This window comes from Nannobrachium achirus, assembly GCF_963921795.1.
Source record: "Nannobrachium achirus genome assembly, chromosome: 13".
NCBI classification, from domain to species: domain Eukaryota; kingdom Metazoa; phylum Chordata; class Actinopteri; order Myctophiformes; family Myctophidae; genus Nannobrachium; species Nannobrachium achirus.
In genome coordinates, this window is record NC_137833.1 from 63724880 (window position 1) to 63751481 (window position 26602).

A 26602-nucleotide genomic window follows, 5' to 3' on the forward strand; every position below is an offset into this window, starting at 1 on the left:
CATAAAACCTACATTGGTTCAGTTTCCTGTTTACAAAAGTATTGTGTGATTGCAGAATGTTAATAACGTTTTCATGCAACTTCTAAATGACTCAAATATTAATGAACACAACTCAAACCTGGATTCCATTTCATGATCTTGTCATCTGATCAAAATGTACATCCTATTTTAAGACCTACATCATTTGTTCCATTCTATAAACATGTGAGTGTGCCACTCAGTCTCAACCCATAGTGATGCCCTTCTATTATGTATGAGTTCTCACTTACAAACTGAATTACAAATCAATGGTAAAACAATAAGACCAAACAATAACCAATGACACACCATTATGGGCTTGACTCACATTTAATGACACTGCACCATCATCATTATGCACTTACTTGAATGACATGTGAATAGTAAAGCGGTAGACTAATCAATGGCAAAGTCTTACATCAATGAAAGGAGGTAGAGCCCGCACACCAGTTTCAGGCAAAATATGTTTTGTTTTTAAAGAAACAATGTTTCGATCTCACAGGATCTTCATCGGGTCAGTATCCTGAATGGTGGACAGGAAAACCACTGTGGAACAAGGGATGCCCTGTATGCAAAACAAACTGCTCCCAGAACGAACCAACAAATCAACTTGGCTTTGAAGAACCTGTGAGAGAACTTCTTAGAAGAGAGAAGTCACAGATCTGTGTCAGCAAGGCCTGATTTTCTCTGCACTCTGCATGGGGAGAAGCTCAGGCTGTTCTGTCTGGACCATGCACAGTTGGCATGTCTTGTGTGTTGTGATTCTGAAAAACTCACTGGACACAGGTTCAGACCCATCTACGAATCTGCAAAATGTTGCAAAGAGGTCCTCCATAAATCACTGAAGCCTCTACAAGACAAACTGGAGGACTTACATTGCTTGAAAGCAAACTATATTGGAGCTGCAGAAAGCATTAGTCCAGGCCTTGCACACAGAGACACAGATTAAGAAACAGTTTGAGAACATTCGCCAGTTCCTTTCTCAAGAAGAGGAGGACAGGATCTCTGCCCTGAGGGAGGAAGAGAGGCAGAAGAGTCAGATGACGATGGATAAGATTCGATAAGAAGCTGAGCAGAGAGAGCCAAAACCACCAGAGATGACATCTCATTCCTGCAGAACTATAAGACCACAGTGAAAAGAGTCTACATAATGCACAACCAGTCTCATTAGCAATGATAGACGTGGCCAAACACCTTGGCAATCTGACCTTCAAGGTCTGGGACAAGATGAAGGACATTGTCGCATACACTCCCGTGATCCTGGACCCCAACACCTCCAATACAGATCTCAACTTGTCTCATGATCTGACCAGTGTGCTATCTGATGGAGATGTAGAGCTTCACGATAACTCAGAGAGGTTGGAATATCCACACAATAGATTAGGTTCTGAGGGATTTAACTCAGGGACTCACAGCTGGGATGTTGAGGTGGGAAGCAATAACTTCTGGGAGTTGGGTGTGTTGTCTTTCCAGAGGAAGGGAGACAATGGACACAATGGTATGATGTGGTGTTTAGGCTTTGTGAACGGTAGATACACAGCAAGCTCCTCAACAGGGTCAGGGATTGATATCTCTGTGAACCAGAAACCCTCAAAGATCAGAGTCCATCTGGACTGGAACAGAGGAGAGATATCCTTCTCTGATCCTGATTCTAACACTCACATTTGCACACAATTTCACTAGGAGACTGTTTCCATTTATATCTCCCTCTGAAGGTGTTACATGGGAAGGTTAGTTTCACACTAGAACACTGCAGTTAGATGTGAAGCCAACAACACTGATAGCGATTACCATCACCAAACATGACACATCACCAAAGATAACAATGTCTGGATACAAATTCCTTTCAGTTTTACTTTACACATTTTTGGGATCTGTGATGTACCTCCCCTCACACCAGTCTGTGAGACCAGGACACAACTGAACATATGCAAAACTGTAAGTATTGCTCAGCCAATTTCTTATTGGGCAATGTACCCTGCACATTCACTGATACAAGAGGCTAATACTTACTTGGTGATTTGATATATACAATTATACACAATTACAAAGGTGACTACAGAGATTGGATACTACATCAATTTGTGTTTTGTATCTTGACACGTAAACATGTTCATACTACCTACATTAGTTCATGCTGACTTGTTCTGAAAGTTTCCTGTTTACAAAAGTATTGTGTGATTGCAGAATGTTAATAAAGTTTTCATACAACTTCTAAATGACTTGTTCCATCCATTACCTGATTAATGTACATCTGTGCATATTTAGAAAATCCTTTAAGAAATAACAAGACAGATAAACATTAATTAACAGGACTCAAACCTGGATTCCATTTCATGATCTTGTCATCTGATCATGGTTGTGAATCACCAGTGTTGCAACTTTCAGGGTTTCCTGCAGGAAAAAGTCTTGACCAGGGGGGATCTCATGGCGCACACGCAAAGCGCGTGCGCCGACATTTTTTGATAATTAATTAATTAATTCAAGTAATTAATTCACTTAATTTGTAATATTAATTCTTAATTTTGCCCTATAAAAACACATAAATGTGCCCATGATGACGGAAAACACAACTAAATTAATTCCCTTATTTTAGACTAATTCTTATTTTTGCCCTCAACATAAAAGGAGAGGTTGACTCTTGTCTCTTGGCCAGGGGGGACAGATTTTAGGCCAGGGGGGCCCCCTGGCCAATAAAGTGCTGCAGGAAACCCTGACTTTACAGCAGGAGATCTAGTAGAGGAAAGAACAATGTTAACATTATGAGTAGCTGTGGTTTTGGTAGATGTAGAATTAATCTGACTCCTTTACAGTTCACTTGTTTGAAAATATTAACTAATGAACACTTATGCGTCGCATTAACAGCAAACCGCTACTACAGATTTGTAAAATTAGACAAATGTTGATTGACTGCATCGTCTATCACCCTTCAGATATTAGCTAGTCAAGTCAAGACAAACACAAACTGCATACCTGATTACTTCACCAAGTCCAGAAGAGAGAAGTTCAGCTCTCAACAACAACACAGAATAAAGTGACACAAAACAAAATAAAGGTCTGTTAAATACTCACAGAGTGTGTCTGTGATGGACTGGTGGTCCAATCAGAGTGGTGGGTGGGGCATACAAACAATAGACAGAAACTACAACCCCCAATTAATCCACTAAATCCCTGCTCAAATTTAAGTCCAAATTAGAGTTGAATCAAGTACATAATTAAAACAGGTGGAAAAGAAAGACAAATCTGGATTTAAATCAGGAAAAACAAGCCAAACACTGGTATTACTATCAGTGACACGTGAAGATGGGAGTCACATATGAAGACAAGTTTTGGCTGCACAGATTGTGGCTAAATGTTCAATGAAAAAGGTAAAACTAAAGACGCACATAATGATTCATACAGGGGAAAGGCCCTATACTTGTACAGTTTGTGGGAAAGGACACATACAGGGAAAGCACTTTGAATGTACATTTTGTGGTAAAGGCTGTAGTCTAAAGGGTAACCTAAAATGAGAACACATATAGGATAAGTGAAGCACCAGTGTTGTTAGGATAAGACTATATTCAAATGGTTCATCTAAAAACGCAAAAGAACACATAGAGACGGGCGTTTTAAGTACATCACTCGTACAACAAAATGTGTTTTACTTGAAAAAACATGCTTTTTAGATTATTGTTTTAATCGAGTCCCAGCTCTAATGAGAATGTTGTTGACTTAAATCAATAAAAACCTAAATGATCAGGTACTAAATGTGTGAAAATTGGCAGATAAAATCAATTTAGTCTCCCCCCTTAACTATGTTGCAGTTGATACAACTCCTATTTTTACTTGCAGGGATGTGTGGGGCTTAAGTGGGGGCTGTTAACCAATAGTTGTCCAGTTTCTGTCTATTGTTTTATGCCCCACCCACCACTCTGATTGGACCCTCACACACCCTCTGCGAGTATTTAACAGACCTCAGTTTAAATTGGTATCACTTCATTCTGTGTTGTTGTTGAGAGTTGAACTTCTCTCTTCTGGACTTGAAGTAATCGGGTATGCAGTTTTCAGAATTTGTGTTTGTCTTGATTTGTCTAGAAATTATCTGAAAGTTGTATGAAGGGTGCAGTCAATTTTACAAATGTAGCAGTTGGTTGGAAATTCCATGAAGCATCATTTGAAGGCAAATGTAAATTATTTTGGGCAATTCAATGATTTCAGGACAGTTTAAAGTGTTGGTGGTTTTACACAATGCAACTTAATTCGAATTAATTTCTATATTTCAGTTAATTACTTATAAACAAGTGCACTTCTGTAAATGTTTCATATTATAGAGATTAATATTGCAGCAACTATTAATACTTATACTTATCTACTCATAATGCTAACACTGCTGTTTCCTCTACTAGATCTCTTGCTGTAAAGTTGCAACACTGGTGATTCACAACCATGTCCACCTCAGTGAACATTCCAGAGGAGGGAGTGATGCTAGCTGACAGAGTGGCTTCCTGTTTGACTCGACAGGAAGAGGAGCTCAGCTGTCCTGTGTGCTGTGACATCTTTAAACATCCTGACATCCTGTCGTGTAACGACAGCTTCTGTAAAGCCTGTCTAAAGCAATGGTGGACCGGAAAACCACAGTGGAACAAGGGATGCTCTGTTTGCAAAACGAACTGCTCCCAGCTTTTCCCCTGTATGTGTCCTCATGTGTGTTAGGTCACGCTTCTGACTTCAGCCATTGCCACAAACTGTACATGTAAAAATCCCCTGCATGTGTTCTCATGTGTCCTTTCTCACAAATCGTACAAGTAAAGGGCCTTTCCCATGTATGAATCATCATGCCCGTCTTGTTGTTGTTTTTTTTTTTTTTGTTCCTTTGTAGTTGTAAATCTATGAATGTAAAAATGTATATAGGCATATTGCTCAGCCAATTTCTTATTATGGGCAATGTTCCCTGCCAAATTCACTGATGCCAAGAGGCTAATATACTTAGAGAGTGTTGTACGGTATGTACGTCACTAGAATTAAGTTATATGATGTGAATACATTGTGTGTACACTGTAATGTATAGGCATACACATACAAAGTTGATACCACAGCAATTCGTGTTTTGTATCTTGTAAAAATGTTCATAAAACCTACATTGGTTCATGGTGACTTGTTCTGAAAGTTTCCTGTTTACAAAAGTACTGTGTGATTGCAGAATGTTAATAAAGTTTTCATACAACTTCTAAATGACTCAAATATTAATTAACACAACTCAAACCTGGATTCCATTTCATGATCTGCCATCAAAGTGGTCAAACAAACTGTACATCCTATGTTAAGACCTACATGATTTGTTCCATTCTATAAACATTTGAGTGTGCCACTCAGTCTCAACCCATAGTGATGTCCTTCTATTGTGTATGAGTTCTCACTTACAAACTGAATTGCAAATCAATGGTAAAACAATAGACCTAACAATGACTAATGACACATCATATGGCTTGACTCACCTTTAATGACAATGAACCATCATCATTATGCAGTTACCTGAATTACATGTGAATAGTAAAGCTGTAGACTAATCAATGGCACAGTCTAATCTCACTTCCAAGGCAAAGGATGTTTTGTTTAAAGCGACAATGTTTCGATCTCACAGTTCAGTATCCTAATGAGTCTAATATACTTGCTAATATATATATATATATATATATATATATATATATATATATATATATATATATATATATATATATATATATACTTTTGTACGTTCTTTAATAGTAGTTCTAATTCTATTGCCCCACTGCCCAGTATCCACCGCCCATACTGTATGTGTGGCAATAAGTATGGTTTAAAGGGATATTTCACTTTCAAAAAAACTTTTGGTCATCATCTAATCAGGCTTTTATGAACACCCTCAACAGTTTTTAATTTGCTTGGTTATGCTATAACTTACTGCAAGAGAATTAAGTTTTATGACTATAGTAAAATTTCCATCGTCCAGCACTTAGACACCACTAAACCTCCAGACGCACGCCTATGACACTCCACCCCTGCTCCAGTTTTGTGTTTGTGCACAAGAGTGAGATCGCGACGATCTGTTACAAAGTTACATTGTATCCCTATGTGACTCAGTGACTTCCATATGCACATTTCACTTATAGTAATGCCAGTGTTGTTTTTATGTATACATGGCTGTAGCATATATCTATACTTCTTTTTTACTCCCCCTCACACCAGTCTGTGAAACCAGCACACAACTGAACGTATGTTGTTCCTTTGTAGTTGTGTACATCTATGAATGTAAAAATGTATGTATTGATCAGGCAATGTTCCCTGCCAAATTCACTGATACAAGAGGCTAATATACGCGAGTGATGTATGTATGTATGTCCGTCACTAGAATTATGTTATATACTGTGAATACATTGTGTGCACACTGTAATCTATACCACAATTACAAAGGTGAATACAGCATCTGTATCTTGACATGTAAACATGTTCATAAAACCTACATTGGTTCAGTTTCCTGTTTACAAAAGTATTGTGTGATTGCAGAATGTTAATAACGTTTTCATGCAACTTCTAAATGACTCAAATATTAATTAACACAACTCAAACCTGGATTCCATTTCATGATCTTGTCATCTGATCAAAATGTACATCCTATTTTAAGACCTACATCATTTGTTCCATTCTATAAACATGTGAGTGTGCCACTCAGTCTCAACCCATAGTGATGCCCTTCTATTATGTATGAGTTCTCACTTACAAACTGAATTACAAATCAATGGTAAAACAATAAGACCAAACAATGACCAATGACACACCATTATGGGCTTGACTCACATTTAATGACACTGCACCATCATCATTATGCACTTACTTGAATGACATGTGAATAGTAAAGCGGTAGACTAATCAATGGCAAAGTCTTACATCAATGAAAGGAGGTAGAGCCCGCACACCAGTTTCAGGCAAAATATGTTTTGTTTTTAAAGAAACAATGTTTCGATCTCACAGGATCTTCATCGGGTCAGTATCCTGAATGGTGGACAGGAAAACCACTGTGGAACAAGGGATGCCCTGTATGCAAAACAAACTGCTCCCAGAACGAACCAACAAATCAACTTGGCTTTGAAGAACCTGTGAGAGAACTTCTTAGAAGAGAGAAGTCACAGATCTGTGTCAGCAAGGCCTGATTTTCTCTGCACTCTGCATGGGGAGAAGCTCAGGCTGTTCTGTCTGGACCATGCACAGTTGGCATGTCTTGTGTGTTGTGATTCTGAAAAACTCACTGGACACAGGTTCAGACCCATCTACGAATCTGCAAAATGTTGCAAAGAGGTCCTCCATAAATCACTGAAGCCTCTACAAGACAAACTGGAGGACTTACATTGCTTGAAAGCAAACTATATTGGAGCTGCAGAATGCATTAGTCCAGGCCTTGCACACAGAGACACAGATTAAGAAACAGTTTGAGAACATTCGCCAGTTCCTTTCTCAAGAAGAGGAGGACAGGATCTCTGCCCTGAGGGAGGAAGAGAGGCAGAAGAGTCAGATGACGATGGATAAGATTCGATAAGAAGCTGAGCAGAGAGAGCCAAAACCACCAGAGATGACATCTCATTCCTGCAGAACTATAAGACCACAGTGAAAAGAGTCTACATAATGCACAACCAGTCTCATTAGCAATGATAGACGTGGCCAAACACCTTGGCAATCTGACCTTCAAGGTCTGGGACAAGATGAAGGACATTGTCGCATACACTCCCGTGATCCTGGACCCCAACACCTCCAATACAGATCTCAACTTGTCTCATGATCTGACCAGTGTGCTATCTGATGGAGATGTAGAGCTTCACGATAACTCAGAGAGGTTGGAATATCCACACAATATATTAGGTTCTGAGGGATTTAACTCAGGGACTCACAGCTGGGATGTTGAGGTGGGAAGCAATAACTTCTGGGAGTTGGGTGTGTTGTCTTTCCAGAGGAAGGGAGACAATGGACACAATGGTATGATGTGGTGTTTAGGCTTTGTGAACGGTAGATACACAGCAAGCTCCTCAACAGGGTCAGGGATTGATATCTCTGTGAACCAGAAACCCTCAAAGATCAGAGTCCATCTGGACTGGAACAGAGGAGAGATATCCTTCTCTGATCCTGATTCTAACACTCACATTTGCACACAATTTCACTAGGAGACTGTTTCCATTTATATCTCCCTCTGAAGGTGTTACATGGGAAGGTTAATTTCACACTAGAACACTGCAGTTAGATGTGAAGCCAACAACACTGATAGCGATTACCATCACCAAACATGACACATCACCAAAGATAACAATGTCTGGATACAAATTCCTTTCAGTTTTACTTTACACATTTTTGGGATCTGTGATGTACCTCCCCTCACACCAGTCTGTGAGACCAGGACACAACTGAACATATGCAAAACTGTAAGTATTGCTCAGCCAATTTCTTATTGGGCAATGTACCCTGCACATTCACTGATACAAGAGGCTAATACTTACTTGGTGATTTGATATATACAATTATACACAATTACAAAGGTGACTACAGAGATTGGATACTACATCAATTTGTGTTTTGTATCTTGACACGTAAACATGTTCATACTACCTACATTAGTTCATGCTGACTTGTTCTGAAAGTTTCCTGTTTACAAAAGTATTGTGTGATTGCAGAATGTTAATAAAGTTTTCATACAACTTCTAAATGACTTGTTCCATCCATTACCTGATTAATGTACATCTGTGCATATTTAGAAAATCCTTTAAGAAATAACAAGACAGATAAACATTAATTAACACGACTCAAACCTGGATTCCATTTCATGATCTTGTCATCTGATCATGGTTGTGAATCACCAGTGTTGCAACTTTCAGGGTTTCCTGCAGGAAAAAGTCTTGACCAGGGGGGATCTCATGGCGCACGCGCTTTGCGTGTGCGCATACAGGGAAAGCACTTTGAATGTACATTTTGTGGTAAAGGCTGTAGTCTAAAGGGTAACCTAAAATGAGAACACATATAGGATAAGTGAAGCACCAGTGTTGTTAGGATAAGACTATATTCAAATGGTTCATCTAAAAACGCAAAAGAACACATAGAGACGGGCGTTTTAAGTACATCACTCGTACAACAAAATGTGTTTTACGTTGAGAGGGTTCATCTTCCCCTGAAGTCTGGAGTCCACAGTAAGATTTTATCAGAAATTATGGATATCCTGGAAGACTTGTGGACAGACCAGCTCTTCTTATACTAGAGAGCCTGGTGTGAAAACACTAACTGCTGAATGATTGACCAATGAGAACAATAGAACCATCTCTCCACCAATCAGAGTGTAACATACTCTCCTCCCCCCATAGATGATCCACGCAACCATCTGCAAATGAAGTGGCAACAATATAATATGGCCAAGGAAATAAATAGCTTTGTTAGCTAAAATATATTAACCTATCTAATTACATATATATCAAATAAATATATGTATGGATATACACTATGGCATGTATAAGATCAATGAAGTGAATGTTCTGTTACTATTTGGATTGGGCAAAACTTTGGGTTTGAGCTTTGGTGCTGAGTGTAGGAGATGACCTGGGGATTTAGGAAGGTTTTCACACATGCTCTGAAGTAGCTCATTTGGAAATAGAATGTAAAATATGTATTTGCTGAGTTGACGCAGACAAAATGTATATTATTTATGAAATGGTATTTTGGCACAAATATGACCAGTTTAAGTGATCATTTCACAGGGGGAAATGAATGTCAGTTACAGTTACCCCTTTCTTTTCTTTAATAATGCTGTTGTTCATATTGCATCTGCATCTTCCAACCTGTAGACTAGTGACACTGTCTCAAACAGTGGTTTTATTGTTCCGTGTATACGTATGTTTATATATCAACTGAAACTAAATTCAGTTTCATCACCTGAAATCAATTTAGGTTGTATTTAAACATGTTTGTATGTCAAGATAGAAATGCTCTGCTGGTGACATTACAGTTATTAGATCAACACATCATAACACTATACTATAATATACATTTTAAAGTCCATTGCTACTCTACATTATTCTATTACAGTATAGTTTTTTTTTAGTAATTGTACTACAATGATGTCCTTCTATTTTGTATGAGTTCTCACTTACAAACTGAATTACAAATCAATGGTAAAACAATAGAACAAACAAAGACCAATGACACATCATTGTGGGCTTGACCTTTAATGACAATGAACCATCATTATTATGCAGTTACTTGAATTACATGTGAATGGTAAAGCTGTAGACTAATCAATGTCAAAGTCTCACATCATGAAAGGAGGTAGAGTGGTGGCAATCTGTGTCTACATTTCACGTCTAAAATGCACTTATCGCCATAAAAGAAAATATTTCACCTGAAGACAAAATCTGGTCAATGGACTTTAGTATTGAAAAGATCTGTAGAGGGCGGTGTGGAGTAGCTAAAACTTCCAGTGAAATTGTTGACATATTAGCATATATCTATTAACCTTTTTTTTTACCTCCCCTCACACCAGTCTGTGAAACCAGCACACAACTGAACATACGTTGTTCCTTTGTAGCTGTGTAAATCTATGAATGTAAAAATGTATGTAGGCCTATGGGCAATGTTCCCTGCCAAATTCCCTGATGCCAAGAGGCTAATATACTTAGAGAGTGATCTACGGTATGTACGTCACCAGAATTAAGTTATATGATGTGAATACATTGTGTGCACACTGTAATGTATAGGCATACACATACACAGATGATACCACAGCAATTCGTGTTTTGTATCTTGTAAAAATGTTAATAAAACCTACATTGGTTCATGGTGACTTGTTCTGAAAGCTTCCTGTTTACAAAAGTACTGTGTGATTGCAGAATGTTAATAAAGTTTTCATACAACTTCTAAATGACTCAAATATTAATTAACACAACTCAAACCTGGATTCCATTTCATGATCTGCCATCAAAGTGGTCAAACAAACTGTACATCCTATGTTAAGACCTACATGATTTGTTCCATTCTATAAACATTTCAGTGTGCCACTCAGTCTCAACCCATAGTGATGTCCTTCTATTGTGTATGAGTTCTCACTTACAAACTGAATTGCAAATCAATGGTAAAACAATAGACCGAACAATGACTAATGACACATCATTATGGCTTGACTCACCTTTAATGACAATGAACCATCATCATTATGCAGTTACCTGAATTACATGTGAATAGTAAAGCTGTAGACTAATCAATGGCACAGTCTAATCTCACTTCCAAGGCAAATGATGTTTTGTTTTTAAAGCGACAATGTTTCGATCTCACAGTTCAGTATCCTACTGAGTATATAGTCTAATATATATATATATATATATATATATATATATATATACACACACACACACACACACACACACACACACACGCACACACACACACACACACACACACTTTTGTACGTTCTTTCATAGTAGTTCTAATTCTATTGCCCCACTGCCCAGTATCCACCGCCCAATCTGTTGGTGGATGAAAACACACCATTATTGATGAGTTGGGTAACGTAACTATTATGCAGAAATGATTTTCTCAAATATGTACATCAATCAAGTAGTAAATGGAGCAAGTTGTTTTACAAAACTTTATTAGCATTCTGCAGTCACAATAATTTCATAAGCATTCAGAGCAAGCCATTATAAACTGATGTAGGTTGTATGAACATCAAGATAGAACACAATTATTGATATATATTTGATCATCAATTACTCACATATACTTTGTATTTGTAGTATGTTAAAGCACGCACACAAAGCATTAACCTCAGGTAGTATTTGAAGTGAATCAAAGTAATCACACAAAGTATTCACTTTGGTATTATCTCTGAGAGATCTGTGGCTTTTCTCCTCTAAGAAGTTCTCACACAGGTTCTTCAAGGCCAAGTTGATAGGAGGTTTGTCCTGTGGGGAGTTTGTTCTGCAAACAGGACACTCCCTGTTCTGTTTTACCGTCCGCCATTGCTGCAGACAGGCTTTTCAGAAGCTGTGGCTACAAGACAGGATAACAGGATGTTTAAACATGTCACAGCACACAGGACAGCTGAGCTCCTCTTCCTGTCCAGTCAAACAGGAAGCCACTCTGTCAGCTAGCATCACTCCCTCCTCTGGAAAGTTCACTGAGGCGGACATGGTTGTGAATCACCAGTGTTGCAACTTTACAGCAGGAGATCTAGTAGAGGAAAGAACAATGTTAACATTATGAGTAGCTGTGGTTTTGGTAGATGTAGAATTAATCTGACTCCTTTACAGTTCACTTGTTTGAAAATATTAACTAATGAACACTTATGCGTCGCATTAACAGCAAACCGCTACTTTATTTGTAAAATTAGACAAATGTTGATTGACTGCACCGTCCATCACCCTTCAGATATTAGCTAGTCAAGTCAAGACAAACACAAACTGCATACCTGATTACTTCACCAAGTCCAGAAGAGAGAAGTTCAGCTCTCAACAACAACACAGAATAAAGTGACACAAAACAAAATAAAGGTCTGTTAAATACTCACAGAGTGTGTCTGTGATGGACTGGTGGTCCAATCAGAGTGGTGAGTGGGGCATACAAACAATAGACAGAAACTACAACCCCCAATTAATCCACTAAATCCCTGCTCAAATTTAAGTCCAAATTAGAGTTGAATCAAGTACATAATTAAAACAGGTGGAAAAGAAAGACAAATCTGGATTTAAATCAGGAAAAACAAGCCAAACACTGGTATTACTATCAGTGACACGTGAAGATGAAGACAAGTTTTGGCTGCACAGATTGTGGCTAAATGTTCAATGAAAAAGGTAAAACTAAAGACGCACATAATGATTCATACAGGGGAAAGGCCCTATACTTGTACAGTTTGTGGGAAAGGACACATACAGGGAAAGCACTTTGAATGTACATTTTGTGGTAAAGGCTGTAGTCTAAAGGGTAACCTAAAATGAGAACACATATAGGATAAGTGAAGCACCAGTGTTGTTAGGATAAGACTATATTCAAATGGTTCATCTAAAAACGCAAAAGAACACATAGAGACGGGCGTTTTAAGTACATCACTCGTACAACAAAATGTGTTTTACTTGAAAAAACATGCTTTTTAGATTATTGTTTTAATCGAGTCCCAGCTCTAATGAGAATGTTGTTGACTTAAATCAATAAAAACCTAAATGATCAGGTACTAAATGTGTGAAAATTGGCAGATAAAATCAATTTAGTCTCCCCCCCTTAACTATGTTGCAGTTGATACAACTCCTATTTTTACTTGCAGGGATGTGTGGGGCTTAAGTGGGGGCTGTTAACCAATAGTTGTCCAGTTTCTGTCTATTGTTTTATGCCCCACCCACCACTCTGATTGGACCCTCACACACCCTCTGCGAGTATTTAACAGACCTCAGTTTAAATTGGTATCACTTCATTCTGTGTTGTTGTTGAGAGTTGAACTTCTCTCTTCTGGACTTGAAGTAATCGGGTATGCAGTTTTCAGAATTTGTGTTTGTCTTGATTTGTCTAGAAATTATCTGAAAGTTGTATGAAGGGTGCAGTCAATTTTACAAATGTAGTAGTTGGTTGGAAATTCCATGAAGCATCATTTGAAGGCAAATGTAAATTATTTTGGGCAATTCAATGATTTCAGGACAGTTTAAAATGCAACTTAATTCGAATTAATTTCTATATTTCAGTTAATTACTTATAAACAAGTGCACTTCTGTAAATGTTTCATATTATAGAGATTAATATTGCAGCAACTATTAATACTTATACTTATCTACTCATAATGCTAACACTGCTGTTTCCTCTACTAGATCTCTTGCTGTAAAGTTGCAACACTGGTGATTCACAACCATGTCCACCTCAGTGAACATTCCAGAGGAGGGAGTGATGCTAGCTGACAGAGTGGCTTCCTGTTTGACTCGACAGGAAGAGGAGCTCAGCTGTCCTGTGTGCTGTGACATCTTTAAACATCCTGACATCCTGTCGTGTAACGACAGCTTCTGTAAAGCCTGTCTAAAGCAATGGTGGACCGGAAAACCACAGTGGAACAAGGGATGCTCTGTTTGCAAAACGAACTGCTCCCAGCTTTTCCCCTGTATGTGTCCTCATGTGTGTTAGGTCACGCTTCTGACTTCAGCCATTGCCACAAACTGTACATGTAAAAATCCCCTGCATGTGTTCTCATGTGTCCTTTCTCACAAATCGTACAAGTAAAGGGCCTTTCCCATGTATGAATCATCATGCCCGTCTTTAGTTGTTTTTTTTTTTTTTTTTTTTTTCCTTTGTAGTTGTAAATCTATGAATGTAAAAATGTATATAGGCATATTGCTCAGCCAATTTCTTATTATGGGCAATGTTCCCTGCCAAATTCACTGATGCCAAGAGGCTAATATACTTAGAGAGTGTTGTACGGTATGTACGTCACTAGAATTAAGTTATATGATGTGAATACATTGTGTGTACACTGTAATGTATAGGCATACACATGCAAAGTTGATACCACAGCAATTCGTGTTTTGTATCTTGTAAAAATGTTCATAAAACCTACATTGGTTCATGGTGACTTGTTCTGAAAGTTTCCTGTTTACAAAAGTACTGTGTGATTGCAGAATGTTAATAAAGTTTTCATACAACTTCTAAATGACTCAAATATTAATTAACACAACTCAAACCTGGATTCCATTTCATGATCTGCCATCAAAGTGGTCAAACAAACTGTACATCCTATGTTAAGACCTACATGATTTGTTCCATTCTATAAACATTTGAGTGTGCCACTCAGTCTCAACCCATATTGATATCCTTCTATTGTGTATGAGTTCTCACTTACAAACTGAATTGCAAATCAATGGTAAAACAATAGACCTAACAATGACTAATGACACATCATATGGCTTGACTCACCTTTAATGACAATGAACCATCATCATTATGCAGTTACCTGAATTACATGTGAATAGTAAAGCTGTAGACTAATCAATGGCACAGTCTAATCTCACTTCCAAGGCAAAGGATGTTTTGTTTAAAGCGACAATGTTTCGATCTCACAGTTCAGTATCCTAATGAGTCTAATATACTTGCTAATATATATATATATATATATATATATATATATATATATATATATATATATATATATATATATATATATACTTTTGTACGTTCTTTAATAGTAGTTCTAATTCTATTGCCCCACTGCCCAGTATCCACCGCCCATACTGTATGTGTGGCAATAAGTATGGTTTAAAGGGATATTTCACTTTCAAAAAAACTTTTGGTCATCATCTAATCAGGCTTTTATGAACACCCTCAACAGTTTTTAATTTGCTTGGTTATGCTATAACTTACTGCAAGAGAATTAAGTTTTATGACTATAGTAAAATTTCCATCGTCCAGCACTTAGACACCACTAAACCTCCAGACGCACGCCTATGACACTCCACCCCTGCTCCAGTTTTGTGTTTGTGCACAAGAGTGAGATCGCGACGATCTGTTACAAAGTTACATTGTATCCCTATGTGACTCAGTGACTTCCATATGCACATTTCACTTATAGTAATGCCAGTGTTGTTTTTATGTATACATGGCTGTAGCATATATCTATACTTCTTTTTTACTCCCCCTCACACCAGTCTGTGAAACCAGCACACAACTGAACTTATGTTGTTCCTTTGTAGTTGTGTACATCTATGAATGTAAAAATGTATGTATTGATCAGGCAATGTTCCCTGCCAAATTCACTGATACAAGAGGCTAATATACGCGAGTGATGTATGTATGTATGTCTGTCACTAGAATTATGTTATATACTGTGAATACATTGTGTGCACACTGTAATCTATACCACAATTACAAAGGTGAATACAGCATCTGTATCTTGACATGTAAACATGTTCATAAAACCTACATTGGTTCAGTTTCCTGTTTACAAAAGTATTGTGTGATTGCAGAATGTTAATAACGTTTTCATGCAACTTCTAAATGACTCAAATATTAATTAACACAACTCAAACCTGGATTCCATTTCATGATCTTGTCATCTGATCAAAATGTACATCCTATTTTAAGACCTACATCATTTGTTCCATTCTATAAACATGTGAGTGTGCCACTCAGTCTCAACCCATAGTGATGCCCTTCTATTATGTATGAGTTCTCACTTACAAACTGAATTACAAATCAATGGTAAAACAATAAGACCAAACAATGACCAATGACACACCATTATGGGCTTGACTCACATTTAATGACACTGCACCATCATCATTATGCACTTACTTGAATGACATGTGAATAGTAAAGCGGTAGACTAATCAATGGCAAAGTCTTACATCAATGAAAGGAGGTAGAGCCCGCACACCAGTTTCAGGCAAAATATGTTTTGTTTTTAAAGAAACAATGTTTCGATCTCACAGGATCTTCATCGGGTCAGTATCCTGAATGGTGGACAGGAAAACCACTGTGGAACAAGGGATGCCCTGTATGCAAAACAAACTGCTCCCAGAACGAACCAACAAATCAACTTGGCTTTGAAGAACCTGTGAGAGAACTTCTTAGAAGAGAGAAGTCACAGATCTGTGTCAGCAAGGCCTGATTTTCTCTGCACTCTGCATGGGGAGAAGCTCAGGCTGTTCTGTCTGGACCATGCACAGTTGGCATGTCTTGTGTGTTGTGATTCTGAAAAACTCACTGGACACAGGTTCAGACCCATCTACGAATCTGCAAAATGTTGCAAAGAGGTCCTCCATAAATCACTGAAGCCTCTACAAGACAAACTGGAGGACTTACATTGCTTGAAAGCAAACTATATTGGAGCTGCAGAAAGCATTAGTCCAGGCCTTGCACACAGAGACACAGATTAAGAAACAGTTTGAGAACATTCGCCAGTTCCTTTCTCAAGAAGAGGAGGACAGGATCTCTGCCCTGAGGGAGGAAGAGAGGCAGAAGAGTCAGATGACGATGGATAAGATTCGATAAGAAGCTGAGCAGAGAGAGCCAAAACCACCAGAGATGACATCTCATTCCTGCAGAACTATAAGACCACAGTGAAAAGAGTCTACATAATGCACAACCAGTCTCATTAGCAATGATAGACGTGGCCAAACACCTTGGCAATCTGACCTTCAAGGTCTGGGACAAGATGAAGGACATTGTCGCATACACTCCCGTGATCCTGGACCCCAACACCTCCAATACAGATCTCAACTTGTCTCATGATCTGACCAGTGTGCTATCTGATGGAGATGTAGAGCTTCACGATAACTCAGAGAGGTTGGAATATCCACACAATAGATTAGGTTCTGAGGGATTTAACTCAGGGACTCACAGCTGGGATGTTGAGGTGGGAAGCAATAACTTCTGGGAGTTGGGTGTGTTGTCTTTCCAGAGGAAGGGAGACAATGGACACAATGGTATGATGTGGTGTTTAGGCTTTGTGAAAGGTAGATACACAGCAAGCTCCTCAACAGGGTCAGGGATTGATATCTCTGTGAACCAGAAACCCTCAAAGATCAGAGTCCATCTGGACTGGAACAGAGGAGAGATATCCTTCTCTGATCCTGATTCTAACACTCACATTTGCACACAATTTCACTAGGAGACTGTTTCCATTTATATCTCCCTCTGAAGGTGTTACATGGGAAGGTTAGTTTCACACTAGAACACTGCAGTTAGATGTGAAGCCAACAACACTGATAGCGATTACCATCACCAAACATGACACATCACCAAAGATAACAATGTCTGGATACAAATTCCTTTCAGTTTTACTTTACACATTTTTGGGATCTGTGATGTACCTCCCCTCACACCAGTCTGTGAGACCAGGACACAACTGAACATATGCAAAACTGTAAGTATTGCTCAGCCAATTTCTTATTGGGCAATGTACCCTGCACATTCACTGATACAAGAGGCTAATACTTACTTGGTGATTTGATATATACAATTATACACAATTACAAAGGTGACTACAGAGATTGGATACTACATCAATTTGTGTTTTGTATCTTGACACGTAAACATGTTCATACTACCTACATTAGTTCATGCTGACTTGTTCTGAAAGTTTCCTGTTTACAAAAGTATTGTGTGATTGCAGAATGTTAATAAAGTTTTCATACAACTTCTAAATGACTTGTTCCATCCATTACCTGATTAATGTACATCTGTGCATATTTAGAAAATCCTTTAACCCTTAAGTGCTGTTCGGGTCATTTTGACCCGTTTTACATTTTCATTTGAAAAAAAAAGGTAGAAGTTAAAAATGTTTCCACCTGAAACTCACTGGCCTTAAAGATTCTTCTGAGATGAACATGTAAAAAAAATATTTTTGCACTACACCCATGCTACACCCCCCTCATATTTTTTGAACCTTAAGTGCTGTTCGGGTCATTTTGACCCGGAAGCACAGAAATACACAGTATTATGCCAAAACACAGACACACAGTCACCCCCACTTCTAACACCCCCCTTCCGAAGCCCCATTCCGAACCCTCCCCCCCTTCCTATAAGCATGAGCAATATTGCCCAGTATTAAATGAAGTCGTTTTTTTACATGGATTTCAGCTAAATCAGTAAAAACGCCTAGCTCTTTCAGTGTTTAATGTGATATAGCAAAGCAGAAATGCAAACATTTACCAAATATATCATATGAATTGTTTGGTATTGAGTCAAAGTCAATGTATCATGATGATTTGTTAAGTTAAAATTTATATTAGTGTTGTTTTTTTTAAACCAAATATCCACCGGGTCAAAATGACCCGAACAGAACGAAGGTGTAGTGAATCTGAACAGAACTTAAGGGTTAAGAAATAACAAGACAGATAAACATTAATTAACAGGACTCAAACCTGGATTCCATTTCATGATCTTGTCATCTGATCATGGTTGTGAATCACCAGTGTTGCAACTTTCAGGGTTTCCTGCAGGAAAAAGTCTTGACCAGGGGGGATCTCATGGCGCACACGCAAAGCGCGTGCGCCGACATTTTTTGATAATTAATTAATTAATTCAAGTAATTAATTCACTTAATTTGTAATATTAATTCTTAATTTTGCCCTATAAAAACACATAAATGTGCCCATGATGACGGAAAACACAACTAAATTAATTCCCTTATTTTAGACTAATTCTTATTTTTGCCCTCAACATAAAAGGAGAGGTTGACTCTTGTCTCTTGGCCAGGGGGGACAGATTTTAGGCCAGGGGGGCCCCCTGGCCAATAAAGTGCTGCAGGAAACCCTGACTTTACAGCAGGAGATCTAGTAGAGGAAAGAACAATGTTAACATTATGAGTAGCTGTGGTTTTGGTAGATGTAGAATTAATCTGACTCCTTTACAGTTCACTTGTTTGAAAATATTAACTAATGAACACTTATGCGTCGCATTAACAGCAAACCGCTACTACAGATTTGTAAAATTAGACAAATGTTGATTGACTGCATCGTCTATCACCCTTCAGATATTAGCTAGTCAAGTCAAGACAAACACAAACTGCATACCTGATTACTTCACCAAGTCCAGAAGAGAGAAGTTCAGCTCTCAACAACAACACAGAATAAAGTGACACAAAACAAAATAAAGGTCTGTTAAATACTCACAGAGTGTGTCTGTGATGGACTGGTGGTCCAATCAGAGTGGTGGGTGGGGCATACAAACAATAGACAGAAACTACAACCCCCAATTAATCCACTAAATCCCTGCTCAAATTTAAGTCCAAATTAGAGTTGAATCAAGTACATAATTAAAACAGGTGGAAAAGAAAGACAAATCTGGATTTAAATCAGGAAAAACAAGCCAAACACTGGTATTACTATCAGTGACACGTGAAGATGGGAGTCACATATGAAGACAAGTTTTGGCTGCACAGATTGTGACTTCTTTTTTACTCCCCCTCACACCAGTCTGTGAAACCAGCACACAACTGAACTTATGTTGTTCCTTTGTAGTTGTGTACATCTATGAATGTAAAAATGTATGTATTGATCAGGCAATGTTCCCTGCCAAATTCACTGATACAAGAGGCTAATATACGCGAGTGATGTATGTATGTATGTCCGTCACTAGAATTATGTTATATACTGTGAATACATTGTGTGCACACTGTAATCTATACCACAATTACAAAGGTGAATACAGCATCTGTATCTTGACATGTAAACATGTTCATAAAACCTACATTGGTTCAGTTTCCTGTTTACAAAAGTATTGTGTGATTGCAGAATGTTAATAACGTTTTCATGCAACTTCTAAATGACTCAAATATTAATGAACACAACTCAAACCTGGATTCCATTTCATGATCTTGTCATCTGATCAAAATGTACATCCTATTTTAAGACCTACATCATTTGTTCCATTCTATAAACATGTGAGTGTGCCACTCAGTCTCAACCCATAGTGATGCCCTTCTATTATGTATGAGTTCTCACTTACAAACTGAATTACAAATCAATGGTAAAACAATAAGACCAAACAATAACCAATGACACACCATTATGGGCTTGACTCACATTTAATGACACTGCACCATCATCATTATGCACTTACTTGAATGACATGTGAATAGTAAAGCGGTAGACTAATCAATGGCAAAGTCTTACATCAATGAAAGGAGGTAGAGCCCGCACACCAGTTTCAGGCAAAATATGTTTTGTTTTTAAAGAAACAATGTTTCGATCTCACAGGATCTTCATCGGGTCAGTATCCTGAATGGTGGACAGGAAAACCACTGTGGAACAAGGGATGCCCTGTATGCAAAACAAACTGCTCCCAGAACGAACCAACAAATCAACTTGGCTTTGAAGAACCTGTGAGAGAACTTCTTAGAAGAGAGAAGTCACAGATCTGTGTCAGCAAGGCCTGATTTTCTCTGCACTCTGCATGGGGAGAAGCTCAGGCTGTTCTGTCTGGACCATGCACAGTTGGCATGTCTTGTGTGTTGTGATTCTGAAAAACTCACTGGACACAGGTTCAGACCCATCTACGAATCTGCAAAATGTTGCAAAGAGGTCCTCCATAAATCACTGAAGCCTCTACAAGACAAACTGGAGGACTTACATTGCTTGAAAGCAAACTATATTGGAGCTGCAGAAAGCATTAGTCCAGGCCTTGCACACAGAGACACAGATTAAGAAACAGTTTGAGAACATTCGCCAGTTCCTTTCTCAAGAAGAGGAGGACAGGATCTCTGCCCTGAGGGAGGAAGAGAGGCAGAAGAGTCAGATGACGATGGATAAGATTCGATAAGAAGCTGAGCAGAGAGAGCCAAAACCACCAGAGATGACATCTCATTCCTGCAGAACTATAAGACCACAGTGAAAAGAGTCTACATAATGCACAACCAGTCTCATTAGCAATGATAGACGTGGCCAAACACCTTGGCAATCTGACCTTCAAGGTCTGGGACAAGATGAAGGACATTGTCGCATACACTCCCGTGATCCTGGACCCCAACACCTCCAATACAGATCTCAACTTGTCTCATGATCTGACCAGTGTGCTATCTGATGGAGATGTAGAGCTTCACGATAACTCAGAGAGGTTGGAATATCCACACAATAGATTAGGTTCTGAGGGATTTAACTCAGGGACTCACAGCTGGGATGTTGAGGTGGGAAGCAATAACTTCTGGGAGTTGGGTGTGTTGTCTTTCCAGAGGAAGGGAGACAATGGACACAATGGTATGATGTGGTGTTTAGGCTTTGTGAACGGTAGATACACAGCAAGCTCCTCAACAGGGTCAGGGATTGATATCTCTGTGAACCAGAAACCCTCAAAGATCAGAGTCCATCTGGACTGGAACAGAGGAGAGATATCCTTCTCTGATCCTGATTCTAACACTCACATTTGCACACAATTTCACTAGGAGACTGTTTCCATTTATATCTCCCTCTGAAGGTGTTACATGGGAAGGTTAGTTTCACACTAGAACACTGCAGTTAGATGTGAAGCCAACAACACTGATAGCGATTACCATCACCAAACATGACACATCACCAAAGATAACAATGTCTGGATACAAATTCCTTTCAGTTTTACTTTACACATTTTTGGGATCTGTGATGTACCTCCCCTCACACCAGTCTGTGAGACCAGGACACAACTGAACATATGCAAAACTGTAAGTATTGCTCAGCCAATTTCTTATTGGGCAATGTACCCTGCACATTCACTGATACAAGAGGCTAATACTTACTTGGTGATTTGATATATACAATTATACACAATTACAAAGGTGACTACAGAGATTGGATACTACATCAATTTGTGTTTTGTATCTTGACACGTAAACATGTTCATACTACCTACATTAGTTCATGCTGACTTGTTCTGAAAGTTTCCTGTTTACAAAAGTATTGTGTGATTGCAGAATGTTAATAAAGTTTTCATACAACTTCTAAATGACTTGTTCCATCCATTACCTGATTAATGTACATCTGTGCATATTTAGAAAATCCTTTAAGAAATAACAAGACAGATAAACATTAATTAACAGGACTCAAACCTGGATTCCATTTCATGATCTTGTCATCTGATCATGGTTGTGAATCACCAGTGTTGCAACTTTCAGGGTTTCCTGCAGGAAAAAGTCTTGACCAGGGGGGATCTCATGGCGCACACGCAAAGCGCGTGCGCCGACATTTTTTGATAATTAATTAATTAATTCAAGTAATTAATTCACTTAATTTGTAATATTAATTCTTAATTTTGCCCTATAAAAACACATAAATGTGCCCATGATGACGGAAAACACAACTAAATTAATTCCCTTATTTTAGACTAATTCTTATTTTTGCCCTCAACATAAAAGGAGAGGTTGACTCTTGTCTCTTGCCCAGGGGGGACAGATTTTAGGCCAGGGGGGCCCCCTGGCCAATAAAGTGCTGCAGGAAACCCTGACTTTACAGCAGGAGATCTAGTAGAGGAAAGAACAATGTTAACATTATGAGTAGCTGTGGTTTTGGTAGATGTAGAATTAATCTGACTCCTTTACAGTTCACTTGTTTGAAAATATTAACTAATGAACACTTATGCGTCGCATTAACAGCAAACCGCTACTACAGATTTGTAAAATTAGACAAATGTTGATTGACTGCATCGTCTATCACCCTTCAGATATTAGCTAGTCAAGTCAAGACAAACACAAACTGCATACCTGATTACTTCACCAAGTCCAGAAGAGAGAAGTTCAGCTCTCAACAACAACACAGAATAAAGTGACACAAAACAAAATAAAGGTCTGTTAAATACTCACAGAGTGTGTCTGTGATGGACTGGTGGTCCAATCAGAGTGGTGGGTGGGGCATACAAACAATAGACAGAAACTACAACCCCCAATTAATCCACTAAATCCCTGCTCAAATTTAAGTCCAAATTAGAGTTGAATCAAGTACATAATTAAAACAGGTGGAAAAGAAAGACAAATCTGGATTTAAATCAGGAAAAACAAGCCAAACACTGGTATTACTATCAGTGACACGTGAAGATGGGAGTCACATATGAAGACAAGTTTTGGCTGCACAGATTGTGGCTAAATGTTCAATGAAAAAGGTAAAACTAAAGACGCACATAATGATTCATACAGGGGAAAGGCCCTATACTTGTACAGTTTGTGGGAAAGGACACATACAGGGAAAGCACTTTGAATGTACATTTTGTGGTAAAGGCTGTAGTCTAAAGGGTAACCTAAAATGAGAACACATATAGGATAAGTGAAGCACCAGTGTTGTTAGGATAAGACTATATTCAAATGGTTCATCTAAAAACGCAAAAGAACACATAGAGACGGGCGTTTTAAGTACATCACTCGTACAACAAAATGTGTTTTACTTGAAAAAACATGCTTTTTAGATTATTGTTTTAATCGAGTCCCAGCTCTAATGAGAATGTTGTTGACTTAAATCAATAAAAACCTAAATGATCAGGTACTAAATGTGTGAAAATTGGCAGATAAAATCAATTTAGTCTCCCCCCTTAACTATGTTGCAGTTGATACAACTCCTATTTTTACTTGCAGGGATGTGTGGGGCTTAAGTGGGGGCTGTTAACCAATAGTTGTCCAGTTTCTGTCTATTGTTTTATGCCCCACCCACCACTCTGATTGGACCCTCACACACCCTCTGCGAGTATTTAACAGACCTCAGTTTAAATTGGTATCACTTCATTCTGTGTTGTTGTTGAGAGTTGAACTTCTCTCTTCTGGACTTGAAGTAATCGGGTATGCAGTTTTCAGAATTTGTGTTTGTCTTGATTTGTCTAGAAATTATCTGAAAGTTGTATGAAGGGTGCAGTCAATTTTACAAATGTAGCAGTTGGTTGGAAATTCCATGAAGCATCATTTGAAGGCAAATGTAAATTATTTTGGGCAATTCAATGATTTCAGGACAGTTTAAAGTGTTGGTGGTTTTACACAATGCAACTTAATTCGAATTAATTTCTATATTTCAGTTAATTACTTATAAACAAGTGCACTTCTGTAAATGTTTCATATTATAGAGATTAATATTGCAGCAACTATTAATACTTATACTTATCTACTCATAATGCTAACACTGCTGTTTCCTCTACTAGATCTCTTGCTGTAAAGTTGCAACACTGGTGATTCACAACCATGTCCACCTCAGTGAACATTCCAGAGGAGGGAGTGATGCTAGCTGACAGAGTGGCTTCCTGTTTGACTCGACAGGAAGAGGAGCTCAGCTGTCCTGTGTGCTGTGACATCTTTAAACATCCTGACATCCTGTCGTGTAACGACAGCTTCTGTAAAGCCTGTCTAAAGCAATGGTGGACCGGAAAACCACAGTGGAACAAGGGATGCTCTGTTTGCAAAACGAACTGCTCCCAGCTTTTCCCCTGTATGTGTCCTCATGTGTGTTAGGTCACGCTTCTGACTTCAGCCATTGCCACAAACTGTACATGTAAAAATCCCCTGCATGTGTTCTCATGTGTCCTTTCTCACAAATCGTACAAGTAAAGGGCCTTTCCCATGTATGAATCATCATGCCCGTCTTGTTGTTGTTTTTTTTTTTTTTGTTCCTTTGTAGTTGTAAATCTATGAATGTAAAAATGTATATAGGCATATTGCTCAGCCAATTTCTTATTATGGGCAATGTTCCCTGCCAAATTCACTGATGCCAAGAGGCTAATATACTTAGAGAGTGTTGTACGGTATGTACGTCACTAGAATTAAGTTATATGATGTGAATACATTGTGTGTACACTGTAATGTATAGGCATACACATACAAAGTTGATACCACAGCAATTCGTGTTTTGTATCTTGTAAAAATGTTCATAAAACCTACATTGGTTCATGGTGACATGTTCTGAAAGTTTCCTGTTTACAAAAGTACTGTGTGATTGCAGAATGTTAATAAAGTTTTCATACAACTTCTAAATGACTCAAATATTAATTAACACAACTCAAACCTGGATTCCATTTCATGATCTGCCATCAAAGTAGTCAAACAAACTGTACATCCTATGTTAAGACCTACATGATTTGTTCCATTCTATAAACATTTGAGTGTGCCACTCAGTCTCAACCCATAGTGATGTCCTTCTATTGTGTATGAGTTCTCACTTACAAACTGAATTGCAAATCAATGGTAAAACAATAGACCTAACAATGACTAATGACACATCATATGGCTTGACTCACCTTTAATGACAATGAACCATCATCATTATGCAGTTACCTGAATTACATGTGAATAGTAAAGCTGTAGACTAATCAATGGCACAGTCTAATCTCACTTCCAAGGCAAATGATGTTTTGTTTAAAGCGACAATGTTTCGATCTCACAGTTCAGTATCCTAATGAGTCTAATATACTTGCTAATATATATATATATATATATATATATATATATATATATATATATATATATATATATATATATATATACTTTTGTACGTTCTTTAATAGTAGTTCTAATTCTATTGCCCCACTGCCCAGTATCCACCGCCCATACTGTATGTGTGGCAATAAGTATGGTTTAAAGGGATATTTCACTTTCAAAAAAACTTTTGGTCATCATCTAATCAGGCTTTTATGAACACCCTCAACAGTTTTTAATTTGCTTGGTTATGCTATAACTTACTGCAAGAGAATTAAGTTTTATGACTATAGTAAAATTTCCATCGTCCAGCACTTAGACACCACTAAACCTCCAGACGCACGCCTATGACACTCCACCCCTGCTCCAGTTTTGTGTTTGTGCACAAGAGTGAGATCGCGACGATCTGTTACAAAGTTACATTGTATCCCTATGTGACTCAGTGACTTCCATATGCACATTTCACTTATAGTAATGCCAGTGTTGTTTTTATGTATACATGGCTGTAGCATATATCTATACTTCTTTTTTACTCCCCCTCACACCAGTCTGTGAAACCAGCACACAACTGAACTTATGTTGTTCCTTTGTAGTTGTGTACATCTATGAATGTAAAAATGTATGTATTGATTAGGCAATGTTCCCTGCCAAATTCACTGATACAAGAGGCTAATATACGCGAGTGATGTATGTATGTATGTCCGTCACTAGAATTATGTT